The sequence below is a fragment of the Telopea speciosissima genome, chromosome 6 (assembly GCF_018873765.1).
Source record: "Telopea speciosissima isolate NSW1024214 ecotype Mountain lineage chromosome 6, Tspe_v1, whole genome shotgun sequence".
Classification (NCBI taxonomy): domain Eukaryota; kingdom Viridiplantae; phylum Streptophyta; class Magnoliopsida; order Proteales; family Proteaceae; genus Telopea; species Telopea speciosissima.
The window spans coordinates 48,233,651-48,255,433 of NC_057921.1; the positions used below are offsets into that span (position 1 = coordinate 48,233,651).

Below are 21,783 nucleotides of genomic sequence, written 5' to 3' on the forward strand. Positions count from 1 at the left end.
CCGTTCGTGATCAGCACAACTTTAAAATGATAATTTCAAGTGTTTTTTTTTTTTTTTTTTTTTTTTTTTTATGTGGGGCGGATTCACGACAAGTGGATCCGTTCGTTCGTCTGTTCGTAGAATTTTAACAAAACAGAGCCGCGAGTTTTAAAACTCACTTTTGGCTCCAAAGAAGGGACATAACTGCAGGGAGAAAAAGCTCTACAAGGACTTCCGTTCAAGCTTCCCTTGGGTGATTTTTTTTTTTTCTTGTAATCTCAAGCCTCAAGGTTCAACTCTCAGTTGTTCAAGATATGACTTTCTTCCCATTCCTACTTTCTCTTTTCTTGGATTTGGGATGAATCATTTCAAATTGTGATCATGTCTTGACTTTGCTTGTAATACCATGAATATGTACACCAAATCCATGCCAAACCGATTGAGACTAGGGTTTTTGGGTGTAAATCAAGTCCTATTTGATCGATGGCACTAAGTTGTTGGATCCTTATTTGATCATTACATCTTTTATAAATTTTAAAGTCTTTGCAAATATTTTAGAGATTGTTGCTAGGTTTATCATGCCTAGTTGAATTTTACTTGGATTATGTCCAGGTTTTGGTTGTGGTAAAATCCTCAATTCATAATATTTTGGGAAAACTCTCCAAGTTCAAATCTAATCTTTTTACACGCCATAAAATCTCATAGAAAATTATCACGTTGTCTTATCTTCAAGCATATTCTCTTGGATACATGATTGTTGATAAAATCCTTCGAATCTTTCCCCTTTTCCTCAAATAAATAATTCTTGTCTCTTGTTGGGGTATTTTCATCCAATAACTTGCTTGTTTGATATTGGTTGGGATGTAAAGTAGCCAAAAGTATATGTTGTTCACATTGATCTCATTATTCACATCCACGCATTAGGAATCTCATATGGATTTTACATGTGCATTGATCTTATTCATTTCTCTTCACTCCAAACATCTTCCTATGGTTATCATGTCTCATTTTCCCTTATATACTCTTATCACAATACAATTTTCACATCTTGTAGACATTTTCACTTCTATACTTTTATTTACCAAGCATAAAACTTAAATTATCGGGGTAAGATAGGTCACAAGAGGCGAGGGAAACAACATATGAAGGAAATAAAAGCCTAACATAGGTTGGTTCATCAAGACAGGGCAAGAAAACCCTTTCTGGCTTAGGCGGTTTTAGGTGTGGTTTCAGTAAGTTGCAACCACAGGTAAATCCGGGCTTTTACAGAACCAAATTTTATTCTCAGAAATTCGTGGATTCTCAGTCGGTTTCACAAAATTGAATCTGTAGGTGAAACTATATGGCCCGAAAATTAAAATTTTAAAACCCGCGACTTAGGGGTTTATTTTCCTCCTTCAAAACACAACTCTAAAGCTCCGGAGAAACCCCAACTGCGACCATACTTGCTCTCTCATCACTCCTTGGTGGATTTTTGTGCTCCAAATTACTCCTTAACAACATCCAATCGCATTCAGGTAAGATCTCTCTTTCTCCCATCAATTTCTCTCAAGGAGAAACCCCAAAATCGATTCAGGTTTTGGAAACTTGGGGGTTTTTCTTCCTTTTGCTCAGTAGACTGTTCACAACCTAATCTTAACCATTTTCTCATCATAAGCAACCTATACAAGGGTTTGCATACGATCTTGGCATCTAACTCAAGGATTTGGGTTGGATTTTGGAAAATCAAAACCTAATCAAATTTTCCTCTTCTCCTTTGCCATATTTGATTCGGTCTTACTAGATAGGGCTTAGTCTACACTATTTTGAGTTGCCACAAATCAACTTTACTTGTTTCTCAAGATTCAAACTTTCCATCACAAAATCTGAAAATTCTTTTTGAAGCCCAAGGCATGCTCCATGATCGAACAAGTCTACTTCTTGTTTGAACTTACTACTTTGTATAAAATATCATGTCCTAGGCATAATATGACCATGAATCTTCATTATTTATCATGTCATTCACATAATGGCCATGCCTTTCCTTTTTCCCTAACTTCTTAGATCACAATTGGATAAAATCAGAATTTTCTAGCCTAAGAATCATGCTGTAATTTAATTTGCTTTGAAAGGAAAATCGAGGACTAGGTTTTGAACTTCACAACCTTACATTGATCATCTACTTAGGCCTTAGCATTCAAGGTACTAATTTGCTATCAATCTTGGCTTTTGGCCGCAAGTTAAAATAATCAATGGCTCCAAGAACACAGCGTGCATGCGTTGAACAAGTTGCACCAACTGTCCTAGATCCACTATGGTTTCAAAAGATAGAGGACCAAGAGCTTTACCAAGACTACTTCGGCTTCAAAAATATAGTGGAAGGGCGGGATGTAGTGTTGGATGATCTCAAAGCTTACATGGTGGGGCAGAGATTCGTGGCATTGGGGTGGACCAACATTCTCAACCTTCCTGAACCATACTACCCAAAACTCATCCGATATTTTTGTACAAATCTGGACATCGAGAACCCGGGCACACAAAATTATCGGGTTATTTCATATGTAAAGGGGGTTCCTATAGCCTTCATTGCAGCACCGTTGCCGGTGTTATCAACGTGTCCATTGGAGGAGCACGGACCTATTGTTCACTTAGAAAGAATCCCTATACCTTAATCAAGTGGGAGGTATTGACATTCTGACGGCCATCAGGCGACTGAACCTACGAGTGGTGGATGGCTTCGATGAGGTCACGAAGCAACTCTCTGACCAAACTCGGAGCCTAGAGGTATCGAGAGAGGGGTAGATGACATCAACACCTTTCTTGGTCGCGGTGGTGGCGGTGGTGCAAATGACTAGCCCAGCTTTCTCTCAACAAATTGAAGTTATCTCGGATCAGTTCTTCTAGTTCTTGTCTTAGGATGAACGACTGGGAACTTTTAGAAATGGTAGACTTGTATATTTAATCTGAGCTGAACAGAATCAAATGTTTTGAGTTGGAACAAATGGGATCTTGCATTCTGAGTTGGGAAAGGCACAGTTATGCCGAAGCAGAGAATCTGGAACAATTATGGTATTTAGATTGGTATCTTTTGATTGAGCTGGATGGAGTCATATGTTTTTGTTGGAATAGATGAAATCATGAATATTGAAATAAGAAGGATATGGTTGCGTTCTGGGAAGATTTGGAACAACTTGACATTTCTAATTAATCTTATATATATCTTTATGTACTTGCTTAATTCTCTCTTGCTTAAATCATTGTTGATAATTATGTTTGGTTATAATTGATTCATTATTGTTTATGGATTTTAACATATAGTTGCCCATTTATGACCTACTTAAGATTCAACCAAGCAATTACATAGTTGTAGCTTAACAGTCTATGGTTCAAGTCCTAAGTGTCATGTTGTCTATTATCTTCTAAGTTCTTATTTCACCACAATCAGTCTTCTCGTATGTTTGCACACAATCATTTATGTTCTTGAAGATTTTTAGTTTAGAACCTAATTGTGGAGAGTAAATCAAGAGTCCGCGAGGCGTAGTCGAGCATCATTGCTCGATACCACTCTATCACGCCCCATCCGCATAAGAGGATAAAATACATTATAAGGGGTGACTAGGACGACGCGTGTCATCCTACTAATCTGCCAGGATCACTGACACAGTGTCCCAACGCACAGTCATAATCAATATTAAAATAATATAATATCAGAGTGCGAAAAGGAGAATATTACATTCCAAAAGATCAATAGTTTTGCGGAAGTGTATAAAATCAAATAGTTACAAGATGATCAAAGCCTAGATGATAAATACTATAATTAATCCATTTTCCATTACCATCTAATAATGATCAACAAGGTATAACAGTAAATGTTTATACATGGGCCTATGCCCTAAAATAAACAAAAGGGGAATAAGTCCCTAGAATTCTCACGACCCGTAGGCGCAATCGTCACAAGGATACCCGTTGCCATGTTCCTCTAAGACAGCTTCTGGCTCCTCCGTACCTGCATCATAATCTAAAAATTGTGTACACGAGGGGGTTAGCTCTCCACTGAGCCAGTGAGGGGATGGGGATGCACAAACACACAATTCACATAGTCCAATGATGCATGCATATGTTAAGTAAATTTTCCACCTAACATCACAACTAAGTCAGAGGTATATGCTACTGTGACAACTCGGGAGACACTGTGGGTCACTTAACTTATCGCCACAATGAAACCTCAATTGTCACCTGGGACCTACGCCGATCGAAGCCTCCAAGACCACTCAGTGGCAGACCCCTGATAATCAATACTACCATGACTGGCCTCTCCCACCTCCATAGAATCCGGTGTACTGATTACCCAACACCTAAACCCCTGTTGGTAAGGGTCGTAGCATAAGGGTGTAAAATCCTAGCCACAACTACATGCAAGTCCTATCGTCCCGAGAGGTAATCCGGGCGCATCAACTTTTCATCTGGTTTAGTGCCCGGTTACCAGCACGGCACGGCACATACAGTTTCAACATGACATTCAATATAATTTCTTCATAATTATATATATTATCCGGGGTTCCGACACCGGCACCGAGACCCATCAAAGTAAAGCATCTCCAATTAACATCATAACATTCATATATAAAAGTATGCAATATGCGCAAGCATGCTTAATAATTTATAAAGATGACATAATATACAATGCAATAATAATATCAAGCCCAAACAACCAAACCCACTCACAATATGTGTTATGTCCCAATGTTATGAGTTGTCGCCAAAATCAAGTAACACGTCACAAGATGAAAACTTTAAACTTAAATAAAGAGTGAAAATAGGGTTAATTAAGTAAATGGACGGATCCCCAAAAGGTCTCCCATAAATCATTTAAGTATAAGGTTTCAGAGGCAGGGTGGTTTTATGGGTGGTTTCATGCCCAATTCCTGCAACCACATGTAAATCCTAGCTAACCAGTGGCTTAGGAAGGTCTCTGTCAAAGGCGGTTGCAAGTGTGGTTTCATGCCCAAATGCTGCAACCACCGGTAAATCCTAGGAAACCAGGGGCTCAGGACAGTCTCAGTCAAGGGCGGTTGCAGGAGTGGTTTCTCAGGAAATGAAACCACACATAAATCCTATCTTTCCAGGGGCCTTCTCAGGGAGGTAATCTCAGGGTGGTTTCTTGAACCACATGTAAAACCACATGTAAAACCACATACCTGCAGAACCGAAATTGAAAGGTTTCTCACCCGGGATTCCTTTACCAAGGGGTTTAAAGGTAGGGAAGCTTCAAGAAAGCTTCCTCCTAGATCCATTAGGGTTCTAAGATCTCATTAGGTCCATGTAATCCCAAAGATTTAAGAGGAAAAACAAAGAGAACCTAATTTAGGACATAATAGGGTAGAAACCCTAAATTTCTCAAATGGAAAGGGATTGCTTTGGCTTAGAGCTTGTAATGGAGTGAAATAACTCCACCATAGTCTAGGTTTAGAGGTTCCATCGATTTCTTGGGTTCCAAGAGAACCCTAGGTCGAATCTCTCCCATTTCCCAAACTCCAAAATCCAAAATAGAAGAAAAGAGGTGGGATTGAATGGCTTACCTACCCCCAATATAGAAGGTTCCATGTTGAGGCTCCAAGAAGTGATCTTCAAACCTCCAACCAAGATTCTCCATCCTTCTTCCTCCTTTTCTCCTTCCTTTTTCCTTCTTTCTTCTTTCTCCTTTCTCTCCTCTTTCTCTCCTCCACGATTTAGGTTAGATGGGAGAAGTAATGAAAATGAATGCTTCTCCCCCCCTTTGTCTTATTTATAGAAAATGGGCCTTGGGTCATTTAAGTTAAATGGGTCATGAGTTAAATGGGTGGATCCAAGATAAATGGATCATTAGGCCAAATGGGTACTTTAAGTTAAATGGGTTGATCCAAGATAAATGGGTCATTAGGCCAAATGGGTACTTTAAGTTAAATGGGTCAAGAGGGCTTAATGGGTTGACCCATGGTCTTATTTAGGGTAAAGGAATGGGTTAACCCATCTTTGGGTCAAATAGAGTTAGATGGACCCTTAGGTTAAATTGCCACTTAAGCCCAATGGGCCTCTTAAGCTAATGGGCCTCCACTAGTTATAATTAGGAAAGAACCTAATTAAAAGATGAGCCCACATGATATGGGTATAATTGCTCTTCACGCGTTTTCCCAGGGTAAGTGGGACCCACAAATAGAATATTCCCAACTCAACTAAAATAGTCCGGGCGATCCAAATCTTGACCCGCACTTCGAGGGCATTGAGGAAAATGATAAATAAATAAAATTAAGGGCTAGAACTTATTATTTCCTTGTCATGGTTTGTCCCCTATGACCCCGAATAGTTTCTTCCACAGGCAAACCCGTATCATGGTCAATAATTTTGTAGCTGGGTTTGACCACCAGTGAGAACAGCTCACCAGCATACGTGGCAGTGATAACTACACGTCACAGGAAAGAAATAATAATTAATTATATTCCTGGGGTGCGGGAATAACAGAAATTCCACCCTCCAGTGTGCTAGCACAGATTCTCATTGGCTGTCGCGCATGGCGTGGCCCGTGCATCCCACACGGAGAACACTCCCCTGTTTTACTTTTATCTATTTTGAAAATGTGAGGTCCACATAGATGATATTTTTAAAGATCGTTAATGGATGGTAGCGTGCAGATTCCTTCCCATGCTAGCAACGTGGCAAATCCTCTCATATATAATATTGGAAAAATGTTCTTTCCATGGGGGTGGGCGAAATGACTGGCCCACCCCTTGAATGACCAAAATGGCCACCCAATCCCGCCCCATGTGTCTGGGCGCAACCTACACCCCTGTGCGCTCCCTGGCAGAGAACATCGCCCCTATAATATTTTAGGTTCTCCTTTTTCTTCTCTTTTTGATTTGGACAATGTTTTCCTCCACTCATCAAGGACGGTTCACCCACCATCTTAGGGTAAACAAAACACTACTAGGGTTTTAGTATATTCCAAAATACCCTCACGATACCTATTCCCGCCTCCTCTTATCTCTCGGTGAATGAGATCCCATTCACCCTTGGTGGAGAGAAACTCGGTCCGATTGATTTTGTTATATTAAAGTCATATTTTTGGAATTCCATTTTATATTCAGGATGAGTTTATATTAACTAACCGTGGGTGTTGAGTTGATTCTTTTATCACATACCTTTAAAGTTATAAGAACCTCTCCAAAACCATTTCCTTTCTTCGTTTTTTTTTTTTTTTCAGATTGAAAAAAAAAAAAAAAAAACATTTCCATTCTTTTGACACCCCCAAGAAGAGAATCTCTCAAATGGGCTACAAATGGCAGAAATCGCCCGTCTATTGCATATTACTGTATGCGGTTTATTCTATGGGCAAGAGATAGTTGCCTGGTCACGTGCCCTTACACTAGCGGTTAATGAGAGCACATGCATGGGCATTGTGGATGGGATATTTTATGTTACACAAGGCAGGGTGGTAATTTTGTGGGTTCCAATGTTTGGGTGCAAGCTTCATGCCTTTTTTTTCTATTTTATTATTATTCTTTTCCTCTTCGATTTCTGGTACATTGGACGAGCTTTAGAAAAATTATAAATAATAATTTTTTTCAGACTAGGGCAGACCTAAAATGACCTTAGGAGAAATGGTGAGGAAAGACATGCATAGCTTATGCCTCATATCAAGTATGACCTCGAATTGAACTGATTAGAGGGTAAGGATCAATGAAATTGACCCCGATTAGTTGGGATAAGGCTGAGTTGTAAATTTTCTAAACTAGGTCTACACTTGGAGAGAAGGGTTTGATGCTTGGCCCAGGCCTTCCTACTCAAGCCCAAGTGCAGGCTGAGCCCTAAGCCTACTTCACCAATGTTGGAACAAATAATACACCGAAAAGTTTTACCAATGCGCGTAAGCCTATCTGCATGTTTCTTATTCTATTAAGTTTTAGGGGGTTACTTTTGACAAGGTTGCCCATTGAGCCCCTATTTTTTTATGAACCAAGTTTTCCTTCAACTGTGGTCAATGGAGTATCCATTGATCGCAGAGTTCGATAGGTGTCCATAGGGGATCATGCAACAATGAGGGGGTAGTGTTGACCATTCGTTAATTGGGGAAAGGTATCTAGTACCCTAGGGCCTAGGATGGTGGATTTCCGCTCACCGCACTGTTAAGAAAAACTTTATCCTTTTCTAGAATGCAATCAATTTTGCAATTGAATAAATTTTTAAGAGGTGTAAAAGTTGAATGGAGTGCACCTGAAATCTCCCAAGAGCAGCTGCATTAGCAGAAAGGAGTATAGACAATTCAGTCATAGAAGCTGCTCTAAATGTTATTATTGAATGTAACCACCAAACAAGACTGGCCTTGACCCTGAAGTACTCCTCCCCCTTCAAACCCAATGGTGACCCTAAGCTACTCTCCAAGGGCAACCCTGTGACCAGAAATTCTATCCATAGATTGTACTCTGACCCTTTGCCCCAAGACAGAGATTCAATCTTCTAAACAGCTGTACATGGGCTTCATGTAGATAGTTGCCTTTGCAAGAGGAAAATTATTCCTTTTTTATTCCTCCCCTCTATTCTCTATTTCTTCTTTAGAAAAAGAATTAAGATCTATATATCAAAAAATTCATTATAGTCATTACATCCTCCCTTCAGTGTATATATCAGTTTAATCCGAAGAATGGTGATTTCAAAACTGTGTTGGGGCCAAACCTTTAGTATTGCTGCTCCAATTTGATCAATCTCTAAAATTCGGAGACCCGCACCAATTTACACAGTATTTGAATCAGGTTCAATGATTGATCGCAGTCCCAAATGTATCATCGTCTGTGAATAAAATTCAGCATGCTCCTGCACACCCAATATGAATTTCAGTTCATTAGGTACAAGGATAAGATGGAAAGAATCGCATGCTTTGTGACACAAGAGTGTGAGGCATTTAAGTTGACATTCACCTACACTTTCACCATCCCTAGTAATAGCTAACCATATTCAGTAACGTCTAATAAAAGTCTAAACCTCATGATATGATGTCAACTTGGGAGTCCACGTCTACAAACTCATACCAACTGATATTATTGAGGCTGTCTGGTTGTAAGAAAAATAAAAGGGAAGGGAAGTGAAATCAATTTATATAAAATCAATGATGTCCAAAACAAAAGACAAGAAAAAGAAAGCAGTACCTTCACAGCAACTATAACAACAGCCACACCATTCTGACGTGATTCGTAGAAGAGTTTTCTTGCATCATCAGAAGTAATGGATGGCACCACTTGCGGTAAGACTTGTGACACTACAAATGATCATAAACAAATTTAGTACACATATTCATGCATAGGCAGGACCAACACTGTGTAATGGCCCTTTTTAAAAAAACATGCAAATGTACACAGAATACATAATACACATATACAGGAATTTATTTTGTCAGACTTGTTTTTTTATTTTGAGCCCATGATATATATAACTGAAATTTGGTTGACAGTATGGCCTCCAAGAAACCTAAGATACTGACTTGCTTATAAGTCATGCCAATTCAAATGATACCCCACTTTTTTTTTTTTAAATACACCGATAACAGACATTGTATTGCTAATAGGGGAAAATGAACAGAACATTTAGTACAACAAAAGGTCAAACCCTATAAACCTTAATTGTGGCTAATTCATCCTCATTAATAATGAGAAACATTTATAGCCAGTAATTCAGGGAAGAAATCGACCTATCCAGTTGGTCACACTTCCAATGAAATATAGTTGTTCGATATTTTGAGTTCCTAGATAGGGTTCATCAACTCTGCAGTTTTGTTCAGCCATGTGATGAGCTGATGTGGCCAATCCAAACATTCTATAGATATAACATTAATGCAATTCAGTATCTCTCGAATCCAAAGAATAGACCCAAGAAGAAAGGATCAGCGAAAGGGTAGAATTTCCAACCACAATAAGTGAAGTTTTTGGGAAAGGACAGATATGGATATTAAAGATACAATGACAAAATAGGAATTAGGGCATAATTGGATTTATGACAAAAGGAAAAGGTAAAATTATAACTACAGAAATCAGACTAAACAAGGAAATTAAAGAAGCATAACTCAAAAGGAAGTCAAAGCAAGAGAATAAAGGGACCAATAAGAACCAAAAGTGGCTGAATAGGGGGGGAAAAAAAAGATCTCAACAGAACCTGATCACATGGGCTTGAGTCAGCTTGAAGGACCATAGTAACAAGCCCTATCAGCAGGTTGATGAGATCTGAGAATATGATCTAATACTCTAAGAACTGATAACAGAATTCAAGAAACAATGATAAGAGAATCTCAAATATCAAATTTGAGAAAGAACTAGATTGAGAGATATAACCAAGATGAAATAGAAGTTAAAACCACCGGGGAGGGGGGGGGGGGTGGGGGGGGCTGCTAGGTGCAAATAACATTAGAAAATCGACATGGAATTTGAAGAAAACTAAAGTAATTAAAAAAATGGATATATACAGGAGTCCACCTACTATGGATTTGGAATCCAACAAAACTGCTTGAGAATCCACAATACAGAAAGTTGCAGAAAACTGGAAACTTCAATATCAAAAATCATTGTGGGGGGTAGATAGGAACCAGATAAGGTCATGATTAAGGAATACTTCGAGTACACTCCGCACCTAGCTGTCACCACCCCTGATGATATTTTTATTGTCGGAGAATTTATTGAGTTTGTGAATCCACCTTAATACTTTGAAGAGAAAACTCCCTGGGATGAAGACTTTATTCCTAACATCCCTGCATCACCATAGTTATATTTGGGAATGGTCAAAACTACTACTCACATGTTTCCCCCTCATCACTACAAAACTCGAATTCAAGTTTTTTCAAGCCGGAGAGAATTGATGTAGATAAAACATAGAATTGTGCTTATTTTAGTGAAAACAAGCCTTGGGTTGGGTTATATCTGTGTTAGGCCTATGGTCCAATGGGTTTTCTTTGTAATGGGCCACTTAATGGGCCAAAATTAGGAGTAGGAGGTAGGAATACAGGATTTACTTTATTAGGTTAGTTTAAGTTGTTTTATTAAGTTAAAGAACTTTACCTAGTGTAGAGGGTTTCCTTTTAAGTGTCCTGTGGTTGTAAGTCCTCTATTATTTTTGGAAGTGTTCAGCCCCATTTGCAGAATCAGTTGGTGGAGTTGACAAGTTTCTCTTACACTGAGCTTCCTATCAGATACCTTGGGGTCCCTCTGATTTTGGGCAAGTTGAAGGCAATTGATTGTTCTCCCCTTATAGATTTAGTGAGAAAGCGGCTTGAAGGGTGGGAGTCCAGGTTCTTGTCTTATGCAGGAAGGCTCCAGCTTATTACTTCTGTATTGCAAGCTAGTTATATATATTGGTCAGGTTTATTCGGGTTCCCGAGTTGTGTCATCTCGAAGTTAGAGTCTATGTTCTCCAACTTTCTTTGGTCTAGACCTAGCTTGGAGAGGAGGATTCATTATGTTTCTTGAGACTTTATTTGCAGGTCAAGGGAGGAGGGTGGTTTGGGAGTGAAGCGGATTAAAGATATGAATTGGGCTGGTATTTTGAAGCATATCTGGTGGGTGGCCTCCCAGAAGGAATCCTTATGGGTGAGTCATAGATATTTGATAGGTGATTCCATTTAGACTGTGAAGCCCCCCCCCCCCTCCCCAGGATTGTTCTTTGAGTGTGGAGGAAGATCCTTAAATACCGGGACCGTGTGAGACCATTCATTCACCATATTATTCGTAATGGCCTTGCCACTAGAATTTTGTTGGTCCTTGGCATCGTAACAGGATTCTGATTCTTACCTATGTTAATTATATACGTTATGATGTTGGTTCAGACAGGCTTGCAATGGTTCAATCCATTCTTAGAGCAGGTGGTTGGAACTGTAGCCCTGCTACTTCAATGGACCTCATTCAGGTATGGGATCAACTGAGCATATTGGGAGACTTAGTGAATCGATCTCGGACTCCATTATATGGAAAGGCAACCCTAATAGCCTATTTTCCACTAAATCAGCCTAGGAAATGTTGAGAAGCCCTCACCCAAAGCTACCTTGGACATCATGTGTTTGGTTCCATTCTTGTATCTCTCGATAATCTTTCACCATTTGGAGGTGTATGGTTGACACCCTTCCAAATAGAGACAACTCCAGAGATGATCTGTTCAGGTAGCTCCTTTTTGTTGTTTCTGTTGGGTGGGACTGGAAACTAGAGACCATCTATTCTTTGATTGCCCATTTACCTCCCAAATATGGTGAGTGATCCTTAGGTTATGCTCCCCTTTGAGAGGTCTTGGGAGGAGTGTGGAATTGGAGGCTCAGTGAATAGAGAGCTCCCCTGCGAGAGGCCCTGGGAGGAGTGTGGAATTGGAGGCTCAGTGAATAGAGAGATATTCCAAGGGAGATCTTATAGGTTGCATTGCCAAGCTAGCATTTTTTGTTGTACTCTAGACCACATTTTAAAGGAAAGGACTCTCTCTCAGATGTTTTATCTTTAACAGACTAATTAAATGCTATTTTCCAACCAACAATTTTTATGAATGGAGAATCGGTTGTTGCCTTTTTGATGAAAAAAATAAATAAATAAACAACTAAAACATATCCCACTAATGGGCTTTAAAGTCCCATGTCAGGCTGGACTTGAAGAAGCCCAGCTTCCTTTAAGTTATTGGCCACTAAGGCCTGTTTGGTTTTCTTCTTTCTTCGGGAGTAAGTTAAAAACTCCCCTGCATCAGCATCATAGCCTTACAAACTATTTATAGAATCTGCGTAGTCTCTCAATTTAACAAACTAAAAAGTGAAAAACCAAATGACAAAAGGAAAAACTAAACCGAAACTGATGCCAAGAGCTTTGAAGCTTTCCTAAAAAAAACTATGACTCAGACTTTTACATTAAGACTTGACTTCAACTTATACGACTACTAAATTTTGTACACCTAATTCCTACATTTATTTTAAGCCTATTAAAGTGGTCCATTACAAAGAAAACCCTTTGGACCAAAGACCCAATACATGTGTAACCCACTTAAAGCTTATTTGCACTAAAATCACTCAAATAAGCCCAACTCTATGATTCTCCTACATCAAACACTCTTTGAAGTGTCCATGTGTCTAGTTCCATGACCAATCTCAAAAATATAGCCCACCATCTAGTAAGTTTCTTCCTTTTCATATCAAATCAATGAAGTCCTAATGAAGCAATTCTAACCGTTAGATAAGGGACTGTGTGTTAGCCATCTGTCAAACATTTTGTTAAGTTATGTTTGTAATACCACAGGGGTATTATCGTCAGTCCCTGCGGTAGCGAGCTGTTTAGTTTGTTTCATTGAGTTATATTCTGTTTCTAGTTGTTATAGCCAAGTAAGGCTTAGCTTAGTTAGTTCTCATTTGTTCTCTACTACTGCAAGGACAGAGGAGTCTTAGTCCTTGCAAGATTGTACTTGGTTAAACTATATATACAATTGGAGGGACTGCCGAAGCTATGTGTGGATTCATGGATTGTCTCTTTTGGCAGTCCTCTCCCTTCACAATGGCAGCTTCTGGTTTCATTGCACATTTCAAAGCCAAAACTCAATCACATGACCACCTATGTTGAAGTTGAACCATTTCCATAGCCATAAGAATATTGACCAAAATTGAACCGTTGATTGTGCCTCCATGGTATAATGCTTTTGGGCTGCAATTTATAAAAGTGATGTATGTGTATATGTGTGTGTGTGTGTGTGTGTGTGAGAGAGAGAGAGAGAGATTACCTAATTTTTCAGTATGGTGTTCATCATCAACCAGCAAAACCTTGTAACTGTCTCCACTACCTGCACCTCTCTTGTCCCTCAGCTGTCGAATATAACCACCTGTAACAAAAACAGATTATATTTCTAAAATACAAATCTAATCATTCTTACAAATGCCATCATGCAACTCACAGTTGCTATCTTGCATTTTAATAAAAATCTCCCTTTTTTGTCTTTTATTCTTATTTTTATTTTTTATTTGTACAACTTAAATATTCCACTTAAATTTATGGATGACAAGTTGACAACCACAGCGTATTTCTCAATATTTTGAAATTCTTCATCATTCAATGTACCAATTAAAACAGATTTTCTCATAATATGTGCATGTGCACATGCATGCTTTCTGCTCACATGCACATCAGTCCATGTCAAGACCCCGTTGCTCTTTAGTTAAACTTGAGTTGTCCTCATAGTAACAGTTCCTACAGCAAAAAATACCTGAAAACATGATTCAAAACTTAATGGGAGCAGTAATGCTTTCCCATTTGTCCTACATGCCATGAGAATTCTAAAGTTATCTACATATATCAACAAATCAATGCACGGGAAGTACACTCTCCAAAGACATGATTAAGGAAAGGATTATAGTGGAGAGCAATTAACAAAACCTTTCAGAGAAAAGTTTAGCATTCACTGCTACTGGGAAGCTAATGTTGAGACCTAGGGCAACCAATTTCAGCTTCCGCAAGAAGCTCAGTAATTGTGTCCAGATATACCATCAAATCAATCATAGAGAGGCATCAATCCTGCGGACATAAATTGGCATCAAATTGACAAAGGGGAATGGCAATTAACAGGCCCTCTAGAAGAGCATGTCATCCACAGTTATGACAGATAGCAGCCAAATTTCAGTTTCAGCACCAACCTCACCTCAAAAACATTAAAGCCCTTTGGAGAGGTAATTATATAGATTCTTAGAATTCCCTCAAATTTCAGCTTCCGCTTCAGCTAAAATCCATTTTATATTCAAAGAGGACAAACTATCCTGCACTGAAAACATGCAACATGACTGACATACAAGTAAGATTCCCTCTTTGCATGTTTGTATTTTCCTCTTCCTTCTATAGAAATTTGACTTTCCTTTTTATAATATAATATACCAACTACTAATCAAAATGACAAAACAGTGCATGACCTCCATCAATTCTTTCTAAAAAGTTCCCCTTGATACTACTATTTTTAGTGCACTGAGAAAAGTTATTTTTAGGCTAGACTTAATTAAAAGGCCTACAAATAAAGGGAAACAGTGAAAACTTTCAGAATCTCATTTTTTCTAAAATAAATTAATTGAATATCTCGTTTGGTCTAGAACTTCATTAATTAAAAGGGAAAACCTCAATTGAGCGGCCTGTTTTCATAAGCTTGTTGTTGGATTATATGGGCCAAAATACCGCGGGGGGTTTTATTCTTGTTTCTATTATGTGGGTTTTAGTCCCACTGCTTACTTGTAATTCTGTCCTCTATTTTCAATAATATAAATAAAGAACTTGGGGTGATCATTAATCGTCCAAGCATTCACTCCTAATTCTAATCTCTCAACATGGCATCAGAGCAGGTTTGAACTAGGGAATTTCATTCCATTCTCGATTTCCCCCCTCCTCCCTTTCAATCTCGATCTCTTCTTCCCACCCACCCTCATCTGTTTTGATCTCTTCTCTCCATCATTCTCCCACTAGGGCAGCACTGATGAGGTGATCGACAGATCCAGTTGCTGCCCCCCTTTTACCTCATCCTATGATACAGTTTTTTGATCGATATGGAAGAGCTCTTGCTGCCTGCGATATTTGCTTCTTCAGTTTTTTTTTTGGATTGCTTCCACACCTTGCCAAGGGACCAATCTACCTCATTGAAGACTCAAGAACTGCAGCAGTATTTATTTCTTTGGCTCAATTCCTATCTCCAACAAGATTGAAGACCTAGATCGATTTCTTTTCATCAAATCAAGGTTTTCTCCAAAACCCTGAAAAATATCGATCTAGGAGTTCAGGTTTCCATTGGGGCTGGTTTTTGAAGGAGTACTTCAGTCCTATTAGAAGCATACTCGATCCAAGTTTCAGCTCTATCTGGTGTTTCTTTGTCAGCAATCAGCCCTCCATCGATTTCAGCAAAATCAGGATTTTTTTTCAAAACCCTGAAAAAGGCGATCTCAAAGATTTCTCTGTCAGATGCTGCTGGTTTTTGAGACATCTCTCCCTATATTAAAAGAGGGTTCTCCACCAAATTTCAGCCCTTACCTTGAAGGGATTCTTGGGTTTCTCATCACTCCAACTTCTCTGTCATCATGGATGACTCAGCTAATTCTACTGCAACTTCTGTTGGTGATGGCCAAGGCAAATCAGAATTTCATACCTTTCCTACTAATCCAATCAAATTGGATGGTTTTAATTACTTGCTTTGGTCTCGGTCTGCTTCCTTTGCCATTGCTGGTCGTGGCCTTACTGGTCACATTAATGGCACCACTGTTATGCCAACTGAGACTGGTCATGCTCAAGAAAGATGGCTTTCCAACAATGGTGTTCTCATGTCCTACCTGATTGGTTCTATGACTTCAGATCTGCAACATAATTTTCTTCTCCTTCATATAGCCTCTCAGATTTGGGCTGCTTGCAAGGAAACTTACAGGCAGCTTGGCAATGATGCCCAAGTATATGAACTCAGGCAGAAGGTCCTCCACACTACTCAGGGAGAATTTTCGGTCTCCAAATACTATGCTACTCTACGCAGTCTGTGGCAACAATTGGACCACTTCTCTGATTTCCACCCTACTACAGTTGCTGACATTGCTTCATATAAGAAGCAAGTGGACAAGATCAGAGTGTATGATTTTTTGGCTGGTTTAAATGTGGAGTATGACCAAATTCGTGTTCAAGTATTGGGCCATAAGCCTTTTCCCACACTTGAACAATCCTATGCCTTGGTGTCCTCTGAGGAAAACCATAGGGCTGGTATGTTGCACCCACCTATTACTAACAGATCAGCCCTCAAGGCTGCTGCCCCGGCTACTCTTGCACCTGTTGGCACTGCTTCTCTTGGTGATTCAACTACAGTGACCCTACCACACCAAAGAGAAGTGCTGGAAACTTCATGGGAAACCAGCTGACTTCAAAGCAAACAGGACTGTCAAAACAAATGCAAAGCCAAAGAACAAGGCTCATCACACTGAGACTGTTACTATAGCCCCTGCTACTGACATAGTGACATTGGTCTATCCCAGGATGATCTACAGGCATTCCTACGTGTGCTAAGGACTTCCGCTACTACTGCCTCTACTACATCTGCTGATACTGCCAACTCCGCTGCTCCTTCAGGTTCACACTTTGCCCGGTCAGGTATTCCATTTGGTGGACACTGTGCTTCTGTAGCTTCCCATCCTTGGATCATAGATTCTAGAACTACAGATCACATGACCGGTTCCTCTAGTGTTCCATCATTATTCTCCCACTTCTGGGAAAGACAAGGTCAAAGTAGCTGATGGTTCCCTTTCCTCCATATCTGGGAAAGGGATCATCAATTGTACTTCTTCTCTTCCTTTGTCCTCTGTTTTACATATTCCTAATTTTACTACTAACCTTCTTTCTATTAGTAGTATTACTCGTGATCTTAATTGCAAAGTAACTTTGTTTCCTTCCCATTGTGTTTTTCAGGATCTGAACTCTGGGAAGATGATTTGATTGGGTAAATTACATGGTGGATTGTACCTGCTTGAAGATGGTCGTCCCTCTCCACCACCATTACCTTCTCCGCTACCACAGAACTCCTTGGTCTTTTCTGCACTTTACCAATGGCACTCTAGATTAGGTCACCCTCCATTAGGAATTTTAGCACATGTATTTCCTAGTTTGGTCACCCCATGTACTAAGGATAACTTTTTTTGTGAGGCTTATATTCCGGCCAAACAAACACGATCTACTTATTCTTTATCAAATAAAAGGAGTTCTTCTTGTTTTCAATTGGTGCATTCTGATGTTTGGGGTCCTAGTCGTAAAACATCTCTTTCTGGTCACTGATGGTTTGTTTCTTTTATTGACTATCAGTCTAGGCACACATGGGTGTATCTTTTACACACAAAAAATCAGGTTTTTGAGTGTTTTCGGCATTTTCATAAAATGGTCCAAACTCAGTTCCAGGCTACTCTCAAAATATTGAGAAGTGATAATGGAACCGAGTATAAAGAATTTCAATTTCAAAACTATCTAGCTGACCATGGTATTGTTCATCAGACCAGTTGTGTTGATACCCCTGCCCAGAATGGTGTGGCAGAAAGGAAAAACCGCCACTTGTTAGAGGTGGCCAGGGCTTTGATGTTTGCTAGACATGTCCCATCTCAGTATTGGGGCGACGCTGTCCTCACTGCTGCCTCTCTCATCAATAGGCTACCTTCCTAGGTTCTTGACTCCCATAGTCCAGCTGAAGTTTTACTGGGGAATTCCTCCTTTGTTGTTACTCCCAAGGTATTTGGTTGTGTGTGTTATGCTAGAGATACAAAATCTCAGGCAAACTTGAACCTAGGGGGTTACGTTGTATTTTCTTGGGTTATTCTCCAACCCAGAAGGGTTACAAGTGCTAGCACCCCCCTTCCTGCTGTACTTTGGTCAGTATGGATGTTATTTTTCATGAGACCGTGTCCTATTATTCTTCACCACCTCTTCAGGGGGAGAGTTCTAGTGAAGATGTGCTGTCTTTTGAGGTTCCTCCTTTTCTAACCCCTACGGCTGTTGTCCAGCCACCTACAGCTACTGTCCAGCCACCTACCGCTGTTGTCCAGCCTCCTTTGACAGTTGCCCAATCTCCCTTGGCTGCTGCCCAGCCTCCTCTGGTTGTTCCCTCCGCATCCGAAGGGAGTCCTTTACAGGGGAGACCATGGGAAAGAGTATTGCTGATGTTCCTATTCAGGGGGAGCTGACTCCTGTCCAAAGAACTATTGGTGAGTTTCAGAAAAAGATTGACAACTCCAATATGATCACCTTTAAAAAGGGAAGCACCAAAAGAGGGCAGTTTCAATCCACTGTAGCACCGATACCCATCCAGTTGCCGGCTTAAGATCTAGATTCTTCCTCTCCTGGTAAGCCCTCTTCCTCCGACCTACCTATTGCTCATCGCAAAGGTACAAGGACTTGCACTCTGCATCCCATATCTCGTTTTGTTTCTTATAGTTCTCTTTCTCCTTCTTTTCGTGCATTTGTATCTTCTCTTTCTTCTGTTTCCATTCCTAAAAATTGGCAAGAAGCATCTACAAATGGAAAGTGGAAGGCAGTAATGTTGGAAGAAATGAGAACACTACACAAAAATAATACGTGGGATCTTGTGGCTCTTCCTCTAGGGAAAAAACCAGTTGGATGTAAATGGGTATTTGTGGTCAAACAGAAGGCAGATGGGACAGTGGATCATTATAAGGCACGACTGGTTGCAAAGGGGTTCACTCAAACTTATGGAGTTGACTATCAGGAGGCCTTTGCACCAGTAGCGAAACTCAACACTATAAGGGTGTTATTATCTTGTGCTGCAAATCTTGGGTGGAATCTTCAGCAGTTGGATGTAAAGAATGCCTTCCTCCATGGGGAGCTTGAGGAAGAGGTATACATGGATGTTCCACCAGGTTTCTCTGATGACAGGACCAGGGACAAGGTCTGTAAATTAAAATGTGCTCTTTATGGTTTGAAACAGTCACCTAGAGCCTGGTTTGGCAGGTTTTACAAGGCTATGATTTCAGTAGGATATACGCAAAGCAATGCTGATCACACTTTGTTCATCAGACGAGTTGGTGACAAAGTAACTATTCTCATAGTCTATGTGGATGATATTGTGGTCACTGGTAATGATGGTGATGCTATCAAGAAATTGAAGCACTTCCTTGGCCGTGAGTTTGAAGTAAAGGATCTGGGGACTCTAAAGTATTTTTTAGGGATAGAAGTTGCTCGATCTTCAAAGGGCATCTTTCTTTCTCAAAGGAAATATATCCTAGATCTATTGTCTGAGACTGGGTTGTTAGGTTGTCATTCTTCAAATACTCCTATGGAAGCTTCTCCAAGACTTAGGGAGAAAGAGGGTGAACCTGTCGACAAAGGCCGTTATCAGCGATTAGTGGGCAAACTAATCTATCTCTCTCACACACGACCTGACATAGCCATTGCTGTAAGTTTGGTGAGCCAGTTTATGCATGATTCTTATTCCTCTCATATGGAGGCAGTCCTTCGTATTTTACGATATTTGAAGTCTGCTCTAGGAAAAAGAATTCTTCTCTCTACCAATGGTCATCTGAAGGTTGAAGCTTATACTGATGCCGATAAGGCTGGCTCTACTGACAGAAAATCAATTTCTTGCTATTGTTTTTTTGTGGGTGAAAACCTTATCACGTGGCGTAGCAAGAAGCAGAATGTTGTGGCAAGGTCCAATGCTGAAGCAGAGTTCCGTGCAATGGCACAAGGAATCTTCGAACTTTTGTGGCTTAGAGGATTGTTGCAGGATATTGGTGTTACTGTCCATCTTCCCATGATGCTTTATTGTGATAATAAAGCAGCCATTAGCATTTGCTCATAACCCTGTCCAGTATGATCATACTAAGCATGTTGAGGTTGACCGACATTGCATCAAGGAGAAGCTCGAAGCCGGACTCATCTGTGTTCCCTTTGTGAAGTCTACTAATCAGTTAGCCGATGTGTTCACCAAGGAGCTAAGTGGCAAAGTGTTTCTTCCTATCCTAGTCAAGTTGGGCATGCACAACATATATGCTCCAACTTGAGGGGGAGTGTTGGATTATATGGGCTAGAATACCGTGGGGGTATTCTGGACTTTTTTACTATTTTATTCTTGTTTCTATTATGTGGGTTTTAGTCCCACATTGCTTATTTGTAATTCTGTCCTCTATTTTCAATAATATAAATAAAGAGCTTGGGGTGATCATTAATCATCCAAGCATTCACTCCTAATTCTAATCTCTCAACACTTGTCAAACCAGCCCATCCTCATTGTGCTACATGGAATGATGATGTGATAATTCTAACCATTGGATTAATAGTACATGGTCTGGATTAGCCATGAGTCAAATTTCAGAGCTTAATTCAGTCAAATACCTTCTTATGTATCAGCATGCATCCCCATGTATGTACATGCAGGCCTACGACACTCCAACCACTACCGTACACTCTCCCATAGTCCTGAATTTTCAAACCTCTATTTTGCAATATGACAAACTCTTTTAGACTGAAATTTTAAATGTGAACAGGGGACCTTGGGTCTACCCGTCTAAAAAATTTGGGCCCATTCAATCTGCCAAGGGGCAGATATTTGGGCCACCTTGATAAGCTTATCAAGATGAGCCTTTCTGAAAAGTTTTACCCTGATTTAAAAAAATTAATTCTATCACAATTTATTGATTGGTAGTTTTGAATATTTCTATATTTACCAAAAATTTTCATTTTGGGACCCAAACTAAATGAAATTTACAACTAACGAATAAAACAACTCCAGCCCAATTTCTGTTTTAATAGGGAGAAAATTAAGAAAAAAGAAAAGTAACAGATTACTATTTACCTATTTAGATTATTCACTCATTCACCAACAAACACGGAAAAATAAGCACAGCTCAATATAAAGAAAAAAGGACTCTCGGGGTTTCTGATTCAAGAAACAAACCTTCTCAGCTTTGCCGAACAGAATCAAATTGGGAGTGATCTAGAGCTCTGTGTACTCCAATAGACAATGCCTCCTTTCAATGAAAAAAAAACTTGCTCACATGAAAGTAAAACCACTGGTCGTCCATGTGACAAATTTCAAGTATGTAATTCAAGGATAGAGACCTCGAATAGAGCTGATTGGAGGCAAGGATCCATGTAGCCGACCCCATTTAGTTGGGATAACACTGAGTTGTTGTAATTCAAGGATAGAGAAGACAAGAATAAGGGACTTAGATAAGAAAATGAGATCTACATCCAGCAGAAGCCACCTCCATGGGAAAAAAGGGACTACAAACAAAATAAAAATAAAACTTGGTTTTCAGAGGAGACGGAGAAGAAGATTTTGGGATCATGAAAGTGG

General features: G+C 39.7%; 1 long non-coding RNA gene across 2 annotated transcripts; it reads right to left on the reverse strand.

The window, feature by feature from the left end:
• Positions 1–8,788: 8,788 nt before the first annotated feature.
• On the reverse strand, positions 8,789–21,569 carry LOC122663733. Of its 2 annotated transcripts, XR_006333215.1 has the most exons (3): positions 21,382–21,538; positions 9,135–9,244; positions 8,789–8,802 (listed from the first exon to the last, which is right to left on the reverse strand). It is a non-coding gene; the product is annotated as an uncharacterized LOC122663733 (long non-coding RNA). The 2 variants fall into 2 exon arrangements; XR_006333214.1 differs by lacking the exon at positions 8,789–8,802 and having other exon boundaries at positions 9,136–9,244; positions 21,382–21,569.
• Between the last annotated feature and the right edge of the window lie 214 nt (positions 21,570–21,783).